Source organism: Herpailurus yagouaroundi, unplaced genomic scaffold (assembly GCF_014898765.1).
Source record: "Herpailurus yagouaroundi ecotype Mexico unplaced genomic scaffold, PumYag 203, whole genome shotgun sequence".
Lineage (NCBI taxonomy): Eukaryota > Metazoa > Chordata > Mammalia > Carnivora > Felidae > Herpailurus > Herpailurus yagouaroundi.
In genome coordinates, this window is record NW_024412434.1 from 11525850 (window position 1) to 11543659 (window position 17810).

Consider the following 17810-nt stretch of genomic DNA (forward strand, 5'->3'; position numbering starts at 1 on the left):
TGCCCGTTCCCTACTCTCTCTCTCTAAAAAAAATAAATTAAAAAATTTTTCAATAAAAAAGTAAATACAATGAAGGAAGGAAGCAAAGAAGGAAAGAAAGGAAGGAAGGAAAGGAAGGAAGGAAGGAAAGAAAGAGAAAGAAAGAAAGAAAGAAAGAAAGAAAGAAAGAAAGAAGGAAGGAAGAAAGAAAGGAAGAAAAAGAAAGTCAGTCAATAGCAACTCAGAAACCAGAAGACAATGGAGAAATAGCTCTGAAAATCCGGAAGGAAATATTGTTGATCTCAGTCTATATCCACGCAGACCATCAATGAGGTATTTATCATAATCAGCTTCTCATGAGGCCTTTCCACCTTGTCCAAAATTTCAGCAACCATTCACCCTAATACTTCATACCCCCCATTCTTATTTCATTTCTATTCCTCAGTAACATTCACAGACAGTGTAATTCATATTTTAACTCTTGCTGTTATTTGTCATCACTTTCTTCCTCTAGACTGTAACCTTCATGAGGTCTGGGATTGTTTTGTAAACTTTTGCTGTTGTTCACCACAGAACCCTTAGTGCCTATAGATACCACCTGTCGCGCAGCAAGTTCTCAACAAATGTCTGTTGAATGAATGAAGGAATGAATGGTTTGTCAGTCAGCCAAAAGGAATGTTCGTCTGGGGTCTGTGCAAGCTGTAAGGGTTTTTGCTCCATGAAACAGCCGAGTAGTCTTGTTTCTGATTTGTACACAGATTAGAAATATTTTCTGAAGTGGCTGTTTCCTTACTCCTTGATTGGAGTAGTCCTTCTGCGCTGAGCATAAGCAGCTAGATTTCCCCTCCGAGGAAATTTTGATCCTCAACTTCTTCAGGGAGTGAGTTTTTCAAAATATCCATGGCGTTACACATTCCTCAGGGTTCAGAAAAATCCTTTCAAGTCTGTCTGATCACACAGATCTTGCAATTTTTCGTCCCAAACGGGAGACATGGTGACTGCCCCAATGGGATCGGTAACGCCGTAGCAAAATGCCAAAACCACTCTTGAGGTCTGGGACCCGACCATGCCTGGGCGAGGCCCCCGCCAATGGATTACTTATGGCCTCGCTACAGTCAAATATGACAGCCTCATTCACCCAGAGGGCCTGGTTCTCATTCCCACATCTGCATTCTGTACGTGTGTGTGCTTGAAATAGAATTTGTAGGCTCTGAGTGAAAAAAAAAAAAAAAAAGAAAGAAAAGATTGGGCCCAAATGACGGTTACCTCAGGGTCTGGCTGGTGCAGCTGCCAGCTGGGGCTACGAGTCCAGTTAGAGATCGTGAAAATCCGGAGAAGACGGGAAAAATGCCTTTTCAAACAGAGGGGAAGAGTCTTTTTTACACTGGATTCAGTTTGCTTTCTCGACTCAGGAGAGGTATTTAGAAATGCTTTAAGTCAGAAGGCAATCTCTGAATATACGATGGCGTTTTACTGGCACGGTGATGAGATTCAGTGCACGCTGGCTACTTTCCTAGCCCTCGGCTGTACTGCCTGATCCAGATTCCAGGGGCAGTCTGAAGGACTTTGGATCATAAACTCTCATTTTGTGAAGGAGGAGGACAGGGAAACGCCTTTAGAGGAGGTCTGCTATGTGTCAGCAACGGGATGCACGGTTTTCCCATCAGCACCGTGTCTCCTGTCAGGTGGCTATGATGGCCCCGTGTCACAGGTAAGGAAAAGGAAGATCAGAATGTCCAAGGCGCCTGCCTAAAGCGAAAGCTAGTAAATGGCTATCTAGCTTCGATATCCCATTCTGTCAATCCGCAGACCCCACGATCCCTCCCTTGACGCATAAGGCGTCTGAAATTCTGCACGGGGTCTTACCCATCTCCTCCAGTCTTCCTCTCTGGACAATGCTAGCTGTCCTCACACTCTTCTCCAGCCCATCTTGCTTGATGATACTGAAGCATGATGGGGGTGGGGGGTGGGGGCAGCTCAGACAAAAAGATTCCCGTCTTGAAGTCTACTTAAACGCTGACACGTGGTTGGAAACAATCCACTTTGCCGAGGGGAGCCGGGGCAGGCATAGGGCTCTGAAAGCAACAGTATTGAAATCAACCTCAAGACACCTGGAGCCCCTCTGAGAAGCCAGAATGTCCCAGGGTTCTTCCACCTCAATGGCCCTGCAAAGGCAATGTGGATTTTTCACCAAGAACTCTTGGTCACATTTTACAAAACAGAAATAAAGTACGCTTGGCAGGTCACGCTGGGGCTATACATCCTTATAATCTTTTGAATCTCGGAATGAGTTCCGGAACGTGGGACATCTCAAATATTCCTTGTCTTGATGTAGTTAAGCAAGGATTTTTCACCCAGTGGCCTTGCTACGGACTGAATGTCTGTGTGCCTCCCTCCCCCACCCCCCCATTCTTATGTTAAAACCCTAATCTCCCAGGTGATGGTGTTTGGAGGTGGGGCCTCTGGGAGGTAATTAGGCCCCCCCCCCGCCCGGCGGGGGGTGGCCCCCCCCCCCCCCGATGCCAGGAGTGCCCTTCTAAGAAGAGACACAAGAGTTTGTTTTCTCTCTCCGTTCTCTGTCACACGGGCATAGACTGAGAAGAGAGCCATCGGCGAACCGTGAAGTGGGTCCTCCCCGGGGAACCAGCCGGATTTGCTGGCGCCTTGGTCTTGAACTTCCAGCCTTTGGAACTGTGACAAATACGCTGTTTTAAGATACTCTGTGTATGCGAGTTTGTGACAGCAGCCTGAATGGGCCAATACAGACCTCGGTCGCCCATTGCGGCCCTATTACCCCACACCAGGCCACAGTCCTATGGCACTCTGGATGTGCCGCAAATCTTGCTGTTCTGTGAACTCAGCATGCACGCTTATGACGCACGCTGCACCGCCACCGTGGGTGACCTTCCCACCAGTTTGCTCGGCACAAACACTACCTCCTCTGAGCGATTTTCCCCGACCACTCCTCTGTCACGTTTCCACTGAGAATCGAGGAATTAATTTTTCTTTCTTTTCAAGTTTATTTATTCTGAGAGACAGAACAAGAGAATGTGTGTGCACGCAAGCAGGGGAGGGGCAGAGAGAGGCTCTGTGCCGTGAGCGCAGAGCCCGGCGGTGGGGCTCAAACCCACGAACTGGGAGACGGTGACCTGAGTTGAAATCAAGAGCTGGACGCTTAACCATCAGAGCCACCCAGGTGCCCCAGGAATTAATTTTTCTTACACCTGTGCTCATATTGTGTTTTACTGAAATTACAAGCATGGCTTTTAAAAAAAAAAAAAAATTAATGTTTATTTATTTTTTAAGAGAGAGATCAAGTGCAAGCAGGGGAAAGGCAAAGAGAAAGGGAGACACAGAATCTGAGGCAGGCTCCAGGCTCTGAGCTGTCAGCACAGAGTCCGACGCGGGGCTCGAACTCATGAACCGTGAGATCGTGACCTGAGCCGAAGTCGGACGCTCAACAGACTGAGCCACCCAGGCGCTCCACAAGTATAGCTTTTAATTCGACAGTATGATTACCTGCATTCATCAGATGGGAGTATATAGTAGAATGTTAGACTCGTAGTAGATGCTCACGTATCCTTCAGCTGAAATGGATTCAATTCTCCCTGTAATGCGGCCAATCTAATATGTATGCTTCCCTTTTGGCATGCCTTCCATAATCTCCCCTAAATGGCATTTCCCACAGGCAGATGATGGGGACAATCCAAATGACCTACATTCCTCAGTTTCTCCAAATCCAATTTATGATTATGCAAATCAGTATTTGCATTACAACTATTGCAAACGGCCAATGCCTTAAAAATAGAAAGGGCGCTTATAGTACTTTCTGATAGGGAGCTCAGTTGTCGACTTAATAAGAAAAATATATATATGAAAATATTAAGATAGCTCTTTATACCCGTGAAATTGGCAAAGGCGTTTACAATACAATAAACAGTGCTGACAAGGGTTGGGAAAATGAATTTTCTCACATACCACTGTTGGGAAAGTAAACTGACAGCACCTCTCTAAAGGGCTATTTGTGTCAAAAGCCCTCTAAGTTACACATACGGTTTGAGCCGGTAATTTCATTTCTACATATTTATGCATAAAGATGTAGTTTTCAGGATGCTCAATAAAGCATCATCTATAGGAAGAACATAGGGGAATTCCAACATTAGGGGAGTCATTTAATAAATCCATTCATTTGATAAATCAATTTGTTGAACACTACGCTGTCATTAAAGGAATTCTAGAAGGATACGAGAAAATTTTTATAGTTTGTTAAGCGGTAAAGCATACTACAAAACAGAAAGGAACCAGATTTGTAGAAATCAGTTAATCACCTTGATGGCAGGGATGATGGAACAGGTCTTGTTTGGTCTGAAGCTTATACAGTTTTGAGGGACCTCTTTAAGAACAATTAGAAATATCAAATCCAGTAGGAAAGTTAATAACTTATGGGGACCTGAACCTTGGTTTCATCGAGTTCATGGTAAGTCTACCTATTAAGAACAATTAGAAATATCAAATCCAGTAGGAAAGTTAATAACTTATGCATGGGGACCTGAACCTTGGTTTCATCGAGTTCATGGTAAGTCTACCTATTTGATGACTACACACCAAAGTGACAAGAAGAGTCATTGTCTTTGGGTGATAAGGTCATGGATGATACTGTTCTCTCCGATTTTTCTGCATATTCTCCATTTCCTAGAATAAGTATGCTTTCATTTGATCATTTGAAAAGGTAACCTCCACAGATCTAAGGAGACTGGCCAACTAGGGATTCTCCTCAGGAAACCGGGGAGTTTTTTCAGCCGGAAGAGATGGGCCAAGGAGGCTGCTCCTAGAAAAATTTCCGTTGGCGTCGGCAGAATTGTAAACTGGCATCCGAAATGGGGACGGCATTGGTGGTTGATATAAACAAAAGATTCCAGATTAGTTAACACGCTGGTGTATCCTTAAGAGACTGAATTCAAGAGTCTTATGATTTAGAACAAATGAACTGAAGGGGACCTGTAGGGATGGCTTCATCCCTTCACTCCATAAGCCCCTATGATGTGCCGGGTCCTATACCAGAAATGGGAAGTACAGAGGTAAGCCTCTGGTCGCCCTCTGTGTTCTAACCCCTCCAGAGGGGCTCCATAAACGACACTGTTCTTTAGAAGTTAGCGATTCATAGCGAACACCCGCTGGCATTCTGTTTCGGACACAGCAGCGTTTTCAAGACAAGTCTGCGTGGGTTCCTTGAAAAGCTCCAGCATGCCCTCAGATGTCAGTAACTTTTCCCGTCCTGAGCAGACCCATGCTGCTATGTCCCTTCCTATGGAGTAGCTTTTCAAGCAGGGGACAGTTGCCTTGTGAGGAGGAACAAGGTAATAGAAAATTTATTCTCCATAGAAAGTTGATAATCTTTATTTTTGGAATAACCTCTCAGCTTTCAGTGTCTTTGTTTTGGGTAACCAGCAACTCTTTGCAGAAGTATCTGAAGAACGATTATATCAATCAAATAGCTGCTTATTTCATCCAGATACCTGATATTTAAGGCAATGTAAGACTTTGTGAAGTCTTTTAACTAATTTATCTTCTATTAGTTATAATTGAGGAACTATGGAGGCCCTCTGGAGAATCCCTAAGGGAGAGTCTTTATGAAAGACTAAGAATTTCCTGGCAAATAAATGCAATTTTATGCCAAATTCTAATTTACAATGTGCTTTAAAGAGTCCTAATTGTGGAGCCACTTGCATTAGCATCACGGAAGAAGATGTTAAAAAAAAATAAGTCTGTTGGAAGTTGAATATGATAGAGTCTTGCCCCACTCAACAACCTGACAGGCAGTAGTCACTGGACAGAGATCCTGCTCGGAGGCACTCATTCTCAAGACAAAGTCTTAGTCATGGCACCATTGCGATTAACTCCTTAACTTTATTTTGTTCCAGACAAATTGGTATACCTGGGACTCAAGTGATATGATAGTACCATTGAAGTGAGATCCCAAGGCATTTCTCTAAGAAAAAAAAAAATGCCTTGAAGAATGTGTTGATGACTTCTGGAATTCAAGATGTGTTGAAGTCATGAGTGTGTCGGATGCTGATTTCTGGGGCTGGGACCCTATTCATTCCCAGTGGATCTTACTGCTTTTTTACGTGGATAGTTAGAAACTTGCCTCTGAAGAAGCTATAATGCACAGTCACTACAGAACTTGCGCAATGTCAAGGGAGTCAATAACTTAATCTTGAAGGTTAGTCAGCAATTAGGGTGGAAAATGCATGGAATGCTGTGAGAAACACCGGAATTAAGTATGAGAAGTACGGTACAGCTATAACTAAATTCTCTCTTATACTTCAGGTGAGCTGTCAGTTAAATTAAACATCGCCATGTCCATTCATTTTATGTTTTTAAATTTTTTATTTTTATTTTATTTTAGAGAGAGAGAGAGAGCACAAGCAGGGGAGAAGAGCAGAGAGGGAGAGGGAGGGAGAGAGAGAGAGAGAGAGACAGAGAGAGAGAGAGAGAGAGAGAGAGAATATTAGGCATGCTCCATGCTCAGCACAGAGGCTGATGTGGGGTTTGATCCCACGACCCTGGGATCATGACCTGAGCTGAAACCAAGAGCCAGCTGCTCAACCGACTGAGCCACCCAGGCGCCCTGTCAATTCATTTTATAAGGCTAGTATTAATCTGAATGATAGGCAAGTAGTAAAAGGAAAAGCTTGACATTTCAACGCAACCCCCTAAATAAAATATTAGCAAAACAGACCTAGCAAAGTATGAAAAAATACATCATGACCAAGAAGAATTTATCTCAGGAATATAAGGATCGTTTGACACTACATAGTCTAGTCCTAATATATTCTACAATAAGAAATAAGAGGAGCTCTATACGATAATCTTGATAGCGTCAGAAAAAGGTTAAGAAAAAATAAGTTAAAAGTAAGAACTCTTTTAATTTGGCGAAAGGTATCCAACCAAAAACCTCAAAGAAGGGTAACGCTTAATGATGAAACATTAGAAACATTGTCCTTAAACTTGGATTTTTGCGGGGGAATAGGAGCACCAGGCTGGCTCAGTCAGTGGAGCATGAGACTGTTGATCTCAGGGGTGTAAGCCCGAGCCCGATGTTGGGTGTAGAGATTACTCAAAAACAAAAACTTGAAACTCAGATTTTTTGTTATTGCTGCATCTGAAGTCAGTCTGAGTAGCACCGTTAGTACAAGAAAAATAAATAAAAACGCATATGGACTAGGAGGGATAATCAAAACTGCTTTTTCTCAGGTGATATAACAGCGAATCCAAGGAAACCTGCAGACACACTATTAGAACTAATGAGGATTCAATATGACTGAATGATGTACAATCAATATATAGATTCAACAGCAACCCCAGATACTAGAAAAAAAATTAGAGAACACAGTTTAATAAAAATATACCACTGACAGCAACAATCCTGCAATTCTGAAGAAAACAGTAAGAGGGAGCACTTGCTGTACTAGCTATCAACACTATTAACACTGTGGTTTTGGCACAGGGATGGAACAAACAGAATTATGGAACAAAACAGCCCGGAAAAAGACACGGGATTTATGAAAGCTTGATATATGGCAGAAGGAGTGGGACAAAGCCATGGAGAAAGGACTATTCAAGAAGTAGTGTGAGGAAAGTTGGTTCTCAAAATGGAAAAAGTAAAAAAAGAAAAAAAATCCTTTCCTTATGCTATAAGTAAAATAAATTCCTGATGGACTAAAGACCTGTGAGAAGTTAAAACTACGAGATTTAAAAAACAAAACAAAACACGATGCTGTCTCCTAACACACTGATATGGGGACTTTTATTTTATTTTATTTTATTTGAGAGAGAGAGAGAGAGAGAGAGAGAGAGAGAGAGAGAGAGAGGAGCAGAAGGAGAGGGAGAGAGAGAACCTTAAGCAGGTTCCACACCCAATGTGGAGCCCAACGCGGGGTTCGATCCCATGACCTGAGCTGAAATCAAGAGTCAGATGATTATAACTGACTGAGCCACCCAGGCATTACAGGGACTTTTAAAAGAAATAAAAACCATAAGCCATAGAGACAAATACTGCTGAATGACACTACATTATAGAATATTTTTACTGTAAAAGGCATTATCACCAAAGTAAAGAAGACAAACGACAGTCTGGGAGAAGTCATTTACAAGTCACGTGTTCTACCAAGGACTAGTATTCAGAATAAATAAAGAACCCTTATCAATCAATAAGAAAATAGAAAGTGGGAAATAATAGATATCCCAAACTCACAGCATAAGAAGGCAACTCGCAGAGGAAGAAGCCCCAGCAGCCAATAATCATAAAAGTGCCCAACCTCACTATTGATTATGGAAATAAAAATGGAAACCATGGCATTGGATACCCATCAGAGAGGCAAAAGTCAGTAAACCCAGTGACCCCAAGTATTGGTGAAGTCATGGAAAATGCAGTCTGCTCTTCACTGCTCATGGGATACCTGGTAAAACGGAAGATGTTCATCCTGTCACCTGACTTTAAATTATCCATCAGAGAGAAGAATCTCACAAGCCAAGCACTTGTTCTAAGATGCTGTTTACAGCACCATTTCCCACCACTTTGTTCTCAGTGGTTTATTCATATAATGGGACAGTAAACAGCATTTACAATGAAGAAACTAGAACCACATCTATCAACGTGTATCAATATCAAAAACATAAAGTTGCATGGCTGCAGAAAGTTACCAAGGATGCACGCAGTACGTTCCTATTTATGTGAAGTTTTATAATGCAGAAAAATAATATATACTATTTATGATATACCAGTAGAAGCACTCAAAATGGCATGACGGTCACATCCCCCAACTTCAGCATGTAGTTAGCTCTGGGGAAGTAGGGAGGAAGAAAAGAAGATCGAATTTTACATTTTACTTCTTTAAAAATGCCAGAGGGGCCTGAAGCAATTACAGAAAGATAGTTTTCCTTTCGGGGCACCCAGCGAGCTCAGTCAGAGGAGCATATGACTCTCGATCTTGGGGCCGTGAGCTCAAAAGCCCCATGTTTGGGACAGAGACTAGTAAAACAAAAATAACTTTAAAAAAAGAGAGAGATACTTTTCCTTTTAAAATTTGACAGAAATGTATAGAGCACTTTCCATGTACCAGACCCTGACCTTTCCACACATTAACTCCTTTAATCTTCTCTATGAGGTCGCTACTGTAATTATCCCCATTTCACAGATGAAGAACACTGAGGCAAGAGAAGTAACTTGTATGACTCATCCTCCCTGTTAATGACAGTAACCACTGTACTATGCTGTCTCTCAACTGTTAAACAGATGCAAATATCTGTTTAACTTTGGTAACGTCTATTATATTATGTTTTCTGTCTTTTTCCATTCAAAAAACTAAAAACCACATATGTGTGTGTGTGTGTGTATATATATATATATACACACACACACACACGTATGTATATTACACATATACACACACACATATGTGTGTGTGTATATGTGTGTGTGTATGTGTGTGCACACACACATACATATATTTAAAAGAATGCCAAATAATGCTGTCTAAATAGTGTCACTTCCACAGAGCACCCAGGAGCTTATACCTGAATGTAATTATGGGAATTTGGGAAGTTTTCCTTGACTTTTGATAAAAGAATGGGTATGGGAATTTTACAGTACAAAGGATAAAGGGCACAAAAGGAAGAAGAAGATTTTCTTAAAGAGAAGAACAAAAGCGTAAAAGTATAGTAATCCTGATCTCAGAAAAACATTTCTCGACCTTTCAGGGATATGCAAAAGGCAACTTTTACAGTTTCCAATGCATGTTTTCAAAGTACCAGAAAGACTCTAGCTATAATTCAGAAAAAGCCTATGCCCACCCCACTAGGAGATTTGTACATCCTGCATTTTCTTCAATCATTCTGATAAGCAGATTTAGGTACAGAGATCATGGACATTAGTAAGACACCATCTGAGTTACTCTGAAACTTATTTTCTTCCCTGCTAAATTATTAGTATTTTACATAATAATAACCACTAATTATTTCAGATGAAGAAACAGATCTCTAGCAAAGTTTTCAGTATGAAATTCTAACTTTTATGTCATTTACATGTAGATTTCAAAAAAAAACCCCACCAATATTCAGTGTTAATTTTATTATTCAGAATTTCTTTTGTTTTCTACTATTCTGTGAAAATTACTCTGCTCGAAAAGGTAACAACCTTCTTCATCCTCAAGCTGGGGGAGAAAGACATTGCAAGATGTTGACAGGATGAGCCTTTTTTCTCCCCTTGTACGCAACCCCCCCAGGATCACCAGGGATTTCCCGAGGAAACTTTCCGGGTAAATCGGAGCAGTGTTGCTTATTTATACTTTGATATGCTAATGGCAATAAAATAAAAACCATCCTTTGCTGACAAATGTCATAAAGAAATGCCAAGAGACCCACTCTCTAGGATTTCGCTCCAGAGGGCAGACTCCCGACTTTGTGAAACTCATGTTTATAAAGTAGTAAATGTGGGATACTTGGGCCCCAAAGAGTCTTGCCTTCTGGTGCCACTTCTTCCCACATCTTTTCTCTGCCTTGCTCCCGTACCCCAGCTGTACCCCTTGGTCTCCCTCCAAAGTCCAGCCTTAGACAGGGGGTCCCATCCCCGGCAAGGCTGGTCTCTGTGGGTCTGTGACTGTCATGGAACTCATCCACTCTCTAGCAGCTCAGGGAAACATGCTGCGGTGGGGGGTGGAGGGGGAAATGACCTTCAGTTATCGGTCAGACTATCAGCAAATGACTGGCCCTTGCCACCCTGAAGCCTAGGGGTGGATCTACTCATGTCACCAGGCCCAAAAGGGGGAGCTGCCTCAGCTGAAAGGTGACTCTGGCCACAGGCAGCCATTGAGGGATATTCAGGAACACTCGCTCTTCTGCTCCCCAAGTCTGCGAGAGAGGGCGATGCAGGGCGTGTGGCCAACTAGGAGGGTGAGGCATGCACTGGGTAGAGCAGCTGTTCGTCTTCTGGGCTGCTTTTTCTCAGCTTCTTCTTAGGTGTCTGAGGGGGAGGCTCGGAATTCTTTTCCAGAAAGTGGTGAGAAAGAGAGTGTGGGCAGTTTGGGGGAATTCATATCTCACTGGCCTTCATTTGGAGCTCTTAAAAAAAAACCAGACTTGCTGTTTCTCTTTCGTGACCCAAAAATACAAGGCAACCTACCCGATGTCCTCCTCTCGTCGGAATGATCGACTTCCTTAACGTCTGGGGTTCCATAGAAGCGCAGGGCCCATGTGCAGGAGTCCCCATGGAAGGAGGGCCAAACTGTGAGATGGAGGAGGGGTGCGGGAAAGGGACCCTGCCCCGGGCACTGCGCTTCAGAGCTTCTCCCCAAGTACTGAGGGGTGATGGAGGCGTGGCTGTTAGCAGGGCCCATGTGGGCTGGATAATCGCTCACATGTGCGTGGTGGAAATGAGGACAGGCTGGGGGTGGGGAAGCCCTTCTTCATCTCGTGACCCAGCACAGAACTCCGTGAGCATTTCTGAGAATGCTAAAAGCAAATCTAGTTTTTGACGTGGTCACAAAGGTATATTTATCGAAGGATGAGGAGAGAATATATTTCATCTAACAGTTGGCCAGCTCGATTTATAGTTTTAAAAATATTTAGACAGATGGCACATGAGCCCCTGTGCTCTTGCCCCAGGCAGGCTTGAGCGTGACACGGAGAGACGAGAAGCGTTCCCCCCAACGTCGGTATCGAAGCCGGGGATGGGACCTTCTTCACCTTCCGGCCCTCGGGGTGGGTGTGCCGTCCACTCTATCAACAGATGCCTTTCTGTTGATTTTGTTCTGAGCAGTCCTAATGGAAGCAGGCACCTGAGTGTCCTCAACTCCTCCCGCGATTCGGTGACTTTATTTCTGGGTTGTCAGTAGAAAGGGCGGAGTCACGCGAAGCTGCCTTTAGTGTTTCCACGTTTTTTATACGGTGGCGAACTGCTTTCCGTACTGCTTAAAGCTTTGCGTTTTTCCTATTACTATCACCTGCTAATCATTCTGTTTATCCGTTCACTACCTGATTCCTCCGGGCTTTCGGCGGACTCTCCCGGGGCTGCTGTAAAGGTTCCCTCTGCCGTGACGGGCCACGGCTGTCCTGTGGACACTCCCAGACAGACCCAGCCAGGCTCCAGCCTGCAGTGGGCAGTGACACACAGCATGAGGCAGGGTGAGTCTGTTCCGAGGCTTGTCCCTGGCTTCCTGCCCATCCCCACTCCCTGTGTCTTCCCTGCTGCTCCAGTATCGCTCCTCCTGTGTCCTCGGGTCTATGCCAGAGGGTGTGGACCTTCTGGGAGCCTCCTCCGTGTCTTCTGTCCCTGCCCCTCCTCACGCCCTGTCCCTGTGGGGAGATCTGGAATATCGTGTCAGTCCCGGCCAGAGGCACAAAGGGGTTCCCAAGAGAGCTATTGCCTAGAAGAATCCAGAGAGATGGCGGTGGAAAGGCCGGGGATGAGTGCTCAGGACTTACTGTCGTGTGAGCAGGAGAGGAGAGAGGATGGTGGTGGGGCCTGGGCTGTTCGTCAGGTGTTCAGATCTAAGTCCTTTGGTGGCACTTGTCCCGGTGGGGGCGGGGGCTTTTCAACGTTTTTGTCAGGCTTCTCTAATTTTCCCAAGGCTACCCTTGTTGGCCATTTCTTGCTTTAAGAGCAAGTGGGAAAAGACAGCGTTGCTGCTGGGGGGAATCCCAGTTGCACAGGGGTAACGAGATGAGGCCACACTCTCCCCCGCCCCACCCCTGCTACTGCCCAGCCCCCCAGCACGCAGGGACTCCAAGGAAGGAGTGACTCAGGGTGCTAGGGGCCACGATGACGATCTCCAGGACCGGGCTCCACAAGTGACCTTTTGAATCGCCCTCAAAAGACCCCGGAAGACTTTTCATTGTACCTTTACCTTCTGTTCCCTCTGGTACTTTCCGAAGGGGCACGTAGGAGACATCACACATGGCTGTTTCCTCCTCCCCATTTCCCTTTGAGGTTCCAGTGCTGCCTTTTAAGAGCAGCTTCTGTTCTCAGCCCCAAGATCACAACAAAGAACAAATGTCTGAGGGTGGCTGAGGCAGCTGAGGGAGTGGTGGGTGGGGACAGACCGCAATGACAAAAGTGTCCCTGCTCAGATCCCTGTCCCCTGGTCTCCTTTACCACTGCCTGTAAAATATCATCCCTGCTTCCAGAGCCACCATAAATAACCTTTCTTTCCCCTCTCCCCACTTTCGTAGGTAAGAGGCACCCCCCCCCCCACCAAATGTCTCAAGATCAAAATGATAATTGTTGACATTCCTACTAAAGGCACCTGCTTGATTAGCTAAGGGATCAATCAAGCCACGTTGTTGCCTGGGGCTGCCCTCGTCAAAGCATGCACTGGACACACTGAGCACCTATCCCTCACTAGAAGAAACCTGGAGAAAACAAGACCCAACTCAAATGACTGTCACTTACAGGCGTCCATGCATCTCTTGGCTTTATTTTCTATAATAGCAGGTCCACGGATATATAAGCGTTATGCTTTAAAACAAACGTGACAAAAGAGAGAATAATAAGCTTGGTCCCTTTTCCACAGCACAAGTAATTCTACTCCCAGAGTGGGCTCATCCAGGTTAAAACAACTAGAGGCTAAGCAGATCCTTAAATGAAAGCTTGAGGAATAGAGAACATTCACGAAGCTCAGGGCCATTTTACATGCACAGAGCAGGAGCGCTGCACCCACTTCAGCACAATTAATGCCATAAAAGAGAGATTTCAGGGGCGCTCGGGGGGCTCAGTCAGTTAAGCATCCGACTCTTGATTTCAGCCCAGGTCATGATCTTGCGGTTCGTGGGTTCAAGCCCCGCGTCAGGCTCTGTGCTGACAGTGCTGAGCCTGCTTGGGATTCTCTCTCTCTCTCTCTCTCTCTCTGCCCTTCCTCTGCTCTCTCTCTCAAAAATAAATAAACATTTTATTTAAAAAAAAAAGACAGATTTCATTCGTTCTACAAATATTCGCTGAGTACCTGCCACACTGTTTTCTGAAGGTTGGGGATACAGCAGGAAGCTCAGAGGTCCTAGCTTCTACTGGTGTAGGAGAGACAATAAGCTCACAGACAGGAATGTGTAGAGTGGGCCAAATAATAGGGAACCAAACAAAACAGGGCGTGGGGGACAGAGAGCAGTGGGGTTGGAGTGGGTGGATTGCTATTTTATTCACAGGAGTTGGATGACCGCTGCTAAGATATTTGAAAGAAAGGTGGGAGCCGGTCTTGTAGGTATGTGGGCAAAGAACAATCCAGGCAGAGGGAACAGCAAGTTCCCTTGAGGCAGGAGCAGCAAGGGGCCAGCACGTTTGGAGGGAAATGAGCGGGGTGGGGGACAGGAGGAGGAGAGGAGATGGGGGAGGAGTCTCCGTGAGCCGGGAAGCCAACAGAGGGCTGAAAGCAGAGGTGTGGCAAAAATGAGATTTATTTACCAGAGCCACTGTGCTGAGAACTGACTCCCGGGGACAAGGACCCACCTCAGGAGACCACTGAAATTTAAGGCACTAAATTTAAGCCAGGAGAGAGAGTGTGGTAGTTTGGACCTGGGCAGAGTCCTAGGGATGGTGAGCAGTGACCAGATATCTGGATAGATGCTGCAAGGAGGGTGAATAAAATTTCCTGACAGATTAGGTGTGAAATGAGATCAAAGGAGGGGTCCAGGCAAATGGCAAGGCTTTGGCGTGAGCAACCGGCAGGAGGGGGATGCAATCTACTGAGATGGGGAAGACGCTGGAAGGACTGGGTGTTGTTGAGGAGGAACTGGAAGTTCATTTTGGAGCCTGTTAGGGGGAGATGTCAAGTAGGTGATGTGAAATATGAATCTGGACTTCAGGGGAGAGGTCTGAGCCGGAGGGGTCATTATCATTGTTACGGACTGAATGTTTATGTCCTCCTCTCAACTTATATGTTGCAGTTGCAACCCCCAACGTGACAGTATTTGGAGGTCGGCCCTTTGGAAGGTGATAAGGTTTATCTGAAGACATGAAGGTGGGATTAGTGCCCTCATAAGAAGAGACACAGGAAAGCTTGTCCTCTTTCCTTCTCCCTGCACAGGCACCAAGGAAAGGCGATATGAGGACACAGAGAGAAGGTAGTTGTCTGTAAGCCAGGAAGACTTGGACTTCCCAGCTTCCAGAACTGTGAGAAAAGAAATTCCCATGGTTTAAGCCACCAAGTCTGTAATATTTTATCATGGCAGCCCAAGGTGACGAAGTCAACCATACAGGGGACATTCGGCACCATGGGACCAGATCAGATCACCTAGGGAACTAGTATAACTGAGAACAGATGGAGTCTGGGGGCTGAGGCCAATGCTTATGGGTGAGAAAATGAGAATGAACCAAAAAGAAGACTTAAGAGGAGCAGTCAGTAGGGCGCCTGGGTGGCTCAGTCGGTTAAGCATCCGACTTCCGCTCAGGTCATGATCTCGCAGTTCACGGGTTTGAGCCCTGCACTGGATTCTGTGCTGCCAGCTTGGAGCCTGGAGCCTCTTCAGATTCTGTGTTTCCCTCTATCTCTGCTCCTCCCCCGATTGTGCTCTCTCTCTCTCTCAAAAATAAATAAACATTTAAAAAAATAAAAAAAAAAAAAAAAAGAGGAGCAGTCAGTGGGGTAGGAAGACTGACGAGTGAGAAGTGTCTAGGAAACCAAGAGAAGCATATGTCTTAAGGACAGCAAGTGACCTAGCATGGCAGGCACTGACAAGTCAAGTAAAACATTGTTAATAATAAAACATTGTTAACATGTGGGGGTCACTGGTGACCTTGACCAGAGCTGTTTCTACGGAGTGGTGGGACTAAAGGTCTGAATGGGCAGGTTCAAGAGAAATCCTAGGAGAGGAAATGGAGACAGGGCTTAGAGACAACACTTTCCAGTCATTTTGTCATAATGAGGCAGTAACTGGAAGGGGATTTTGTAAGATACGGGGGAGCTTAAACTAAAGCACTGGGTAATCCAGTCTCAAAATAGTCCCAAACGGTTGCTGAAGACTGACAAGCAGGTCAGATGAGCCATGGCTCAAATGCCATCAGTAATAACAGAAATATTTTTAGAAGGTTCAGATTTCTTTGACCAAATATTTTTGTGGTATTCTTCCAATCTGAATGGAAAATTGTAACAAACATAAAAAAAAAAATTGAACAGGATCTTTCTTTGAGAATTCTGCAGACACAAACAAATTTTGGTCACAGTGATAGGTGGCAATCTGGCTAGGACTTGCTCCTTTGCAGATGTAAGTAATCCACCCACTCCGATGACTTCTCTGGTTTTATAAGGCACACTCTGCAAGGGTTGGATGCTCCTTCCATGATCTCGGTGGTATGCTTGGCCAGAAGCAAAAGCATCAATTTCCATCAGCGACTTCCTACTGATAACATCTAGTCTCCAAATTCCAAAGAAAAATTAAGTTTCCAATGTTCGCAGCTTGATGCAAGGAAACATACTAGTGTCTGTTTAGATGTGAGACATGTTGCAAATGAAAGAAAAAAATCACACTGGAGTTTAATTTTCCACTATTTTCTTTCTCTCTGCCAGAATGTGCTTTCCTAAGATTAGTGATGCTTGCAAATATAATGGAAAATATAGATTTTTAAGAAAATCACATATACGCATGTATATATATATATATGTGTGTGTGTGTGTGTATACACATATTCACACATGTACATATGAATGTATACACAGTTTCTCATAACGGATAAACCAAGGTGTAATTAACCAGTAGTATTATGAAAGAATTCACCAAGCATAGTCTGTAAGCAGCCGTTAGTATCCAAATGTGCTTCAATTCACAATTATAAATTATTTGACCAAGGGTCTTGGGAATATAAGTGCAATAAAGGGGATAAACTAATACATTTAAAAGCTAAAAGATAAAGGCTCAGTAATAATTCAAAACAAAAAAAAAACCAGTCTTAAGCATCTCAAGAATAGTATACTTTCCTTGCATCACAAAATACTTGTGCATTTGTTCTATTCCGTTTATCTGAACATTAATTAGGCTGACCATCTTTGTACCTCTCTGTGTCAATGAACATTAAGTAGGTATTCACTAGCACATGGCAGGAATTTTTTTTTAAAGGTCCATTTAAATGGAAAAATATTGATCAATTTGAGAGCAATCGCTTCATCAGGAACAGATTTATTAATTAAGGTGTGGCCCCATTTAACCACAATAGATACAATGTTAGCCTTAACTTGACGTGTACATTTTGCTGATATCTTTACTGATTTCAATTCTATCACTATCGTCTTCCATAGGTGGTGCCCTCGTACATGGTAAATTAAAAAATAAACCAAAAGAGCCTAATAGTGAGTCCTGTATATGCCAGAAGACATTCAGAGCACCTCATTCAGAAGATGGAAAAAGACAATATGCACAAAGGACTTCAAGAAACGGATAATCTTGGTAGTTTGGAAAAAAAAAGTGTTATAATTGCCAATAAAAGATGGAAGGAAATGTGGCTTTTATGCTGAAAACAAAATCTGGGGTTACTCAATTTCTAATCCTGTGCCAAAGCAGCTGCTCTAGATGACCTCGGTTAAATCATTTCATTGTTTCAGTTTGCTTACCTAAAAGTTCTATAAACCAGCGAGTCCTCAAATATTATCCAATTATTTGTGGTTATTTGACTTTTACTGAATTTAGGGGATAGAAACTTACATAAGTGATAGACAATACTTCTAAACTACAAAATCAAAGTTCCCTTTTCAACAGAGGCATACATAAATAAATGTTACAACAAATTGTCATTGTTCCTGTTGAAGACCCAAGGCTCTTTCGTCACCTGGCAGGTAATGCAGGGAACTGGA

At 43.9% G+C, this 17810-nt stretch overlaps 1 protein-coding gene across 19 annotated transcripts in view; it reads right to left on the minus strand.

Annotated features, from left to right (window-relative positions):
- The window catches only part of KIAA1217 (KIAA1217 ortholog), a 398770-nt gene that overhangs the window by 103292 nt on the left and 277668 nt on the right, over positions 1-17810 (minus strand). The window contains exon 1 of one of the 19 annotated variants that reach the window (XM_040451206.1): positions 11162-11180. The exons of the other annotated variants lie outside the window; for them this stretch is intronic. The gene's annotated coding sequence lies outside the window, so the exon portion shown is untranslated. Of the gene's footprint in view, positions 1-11161; positions 11181-17810 lie in introns of those variants that run through there. 19 annotated transcript variants of the gene reach the window in all.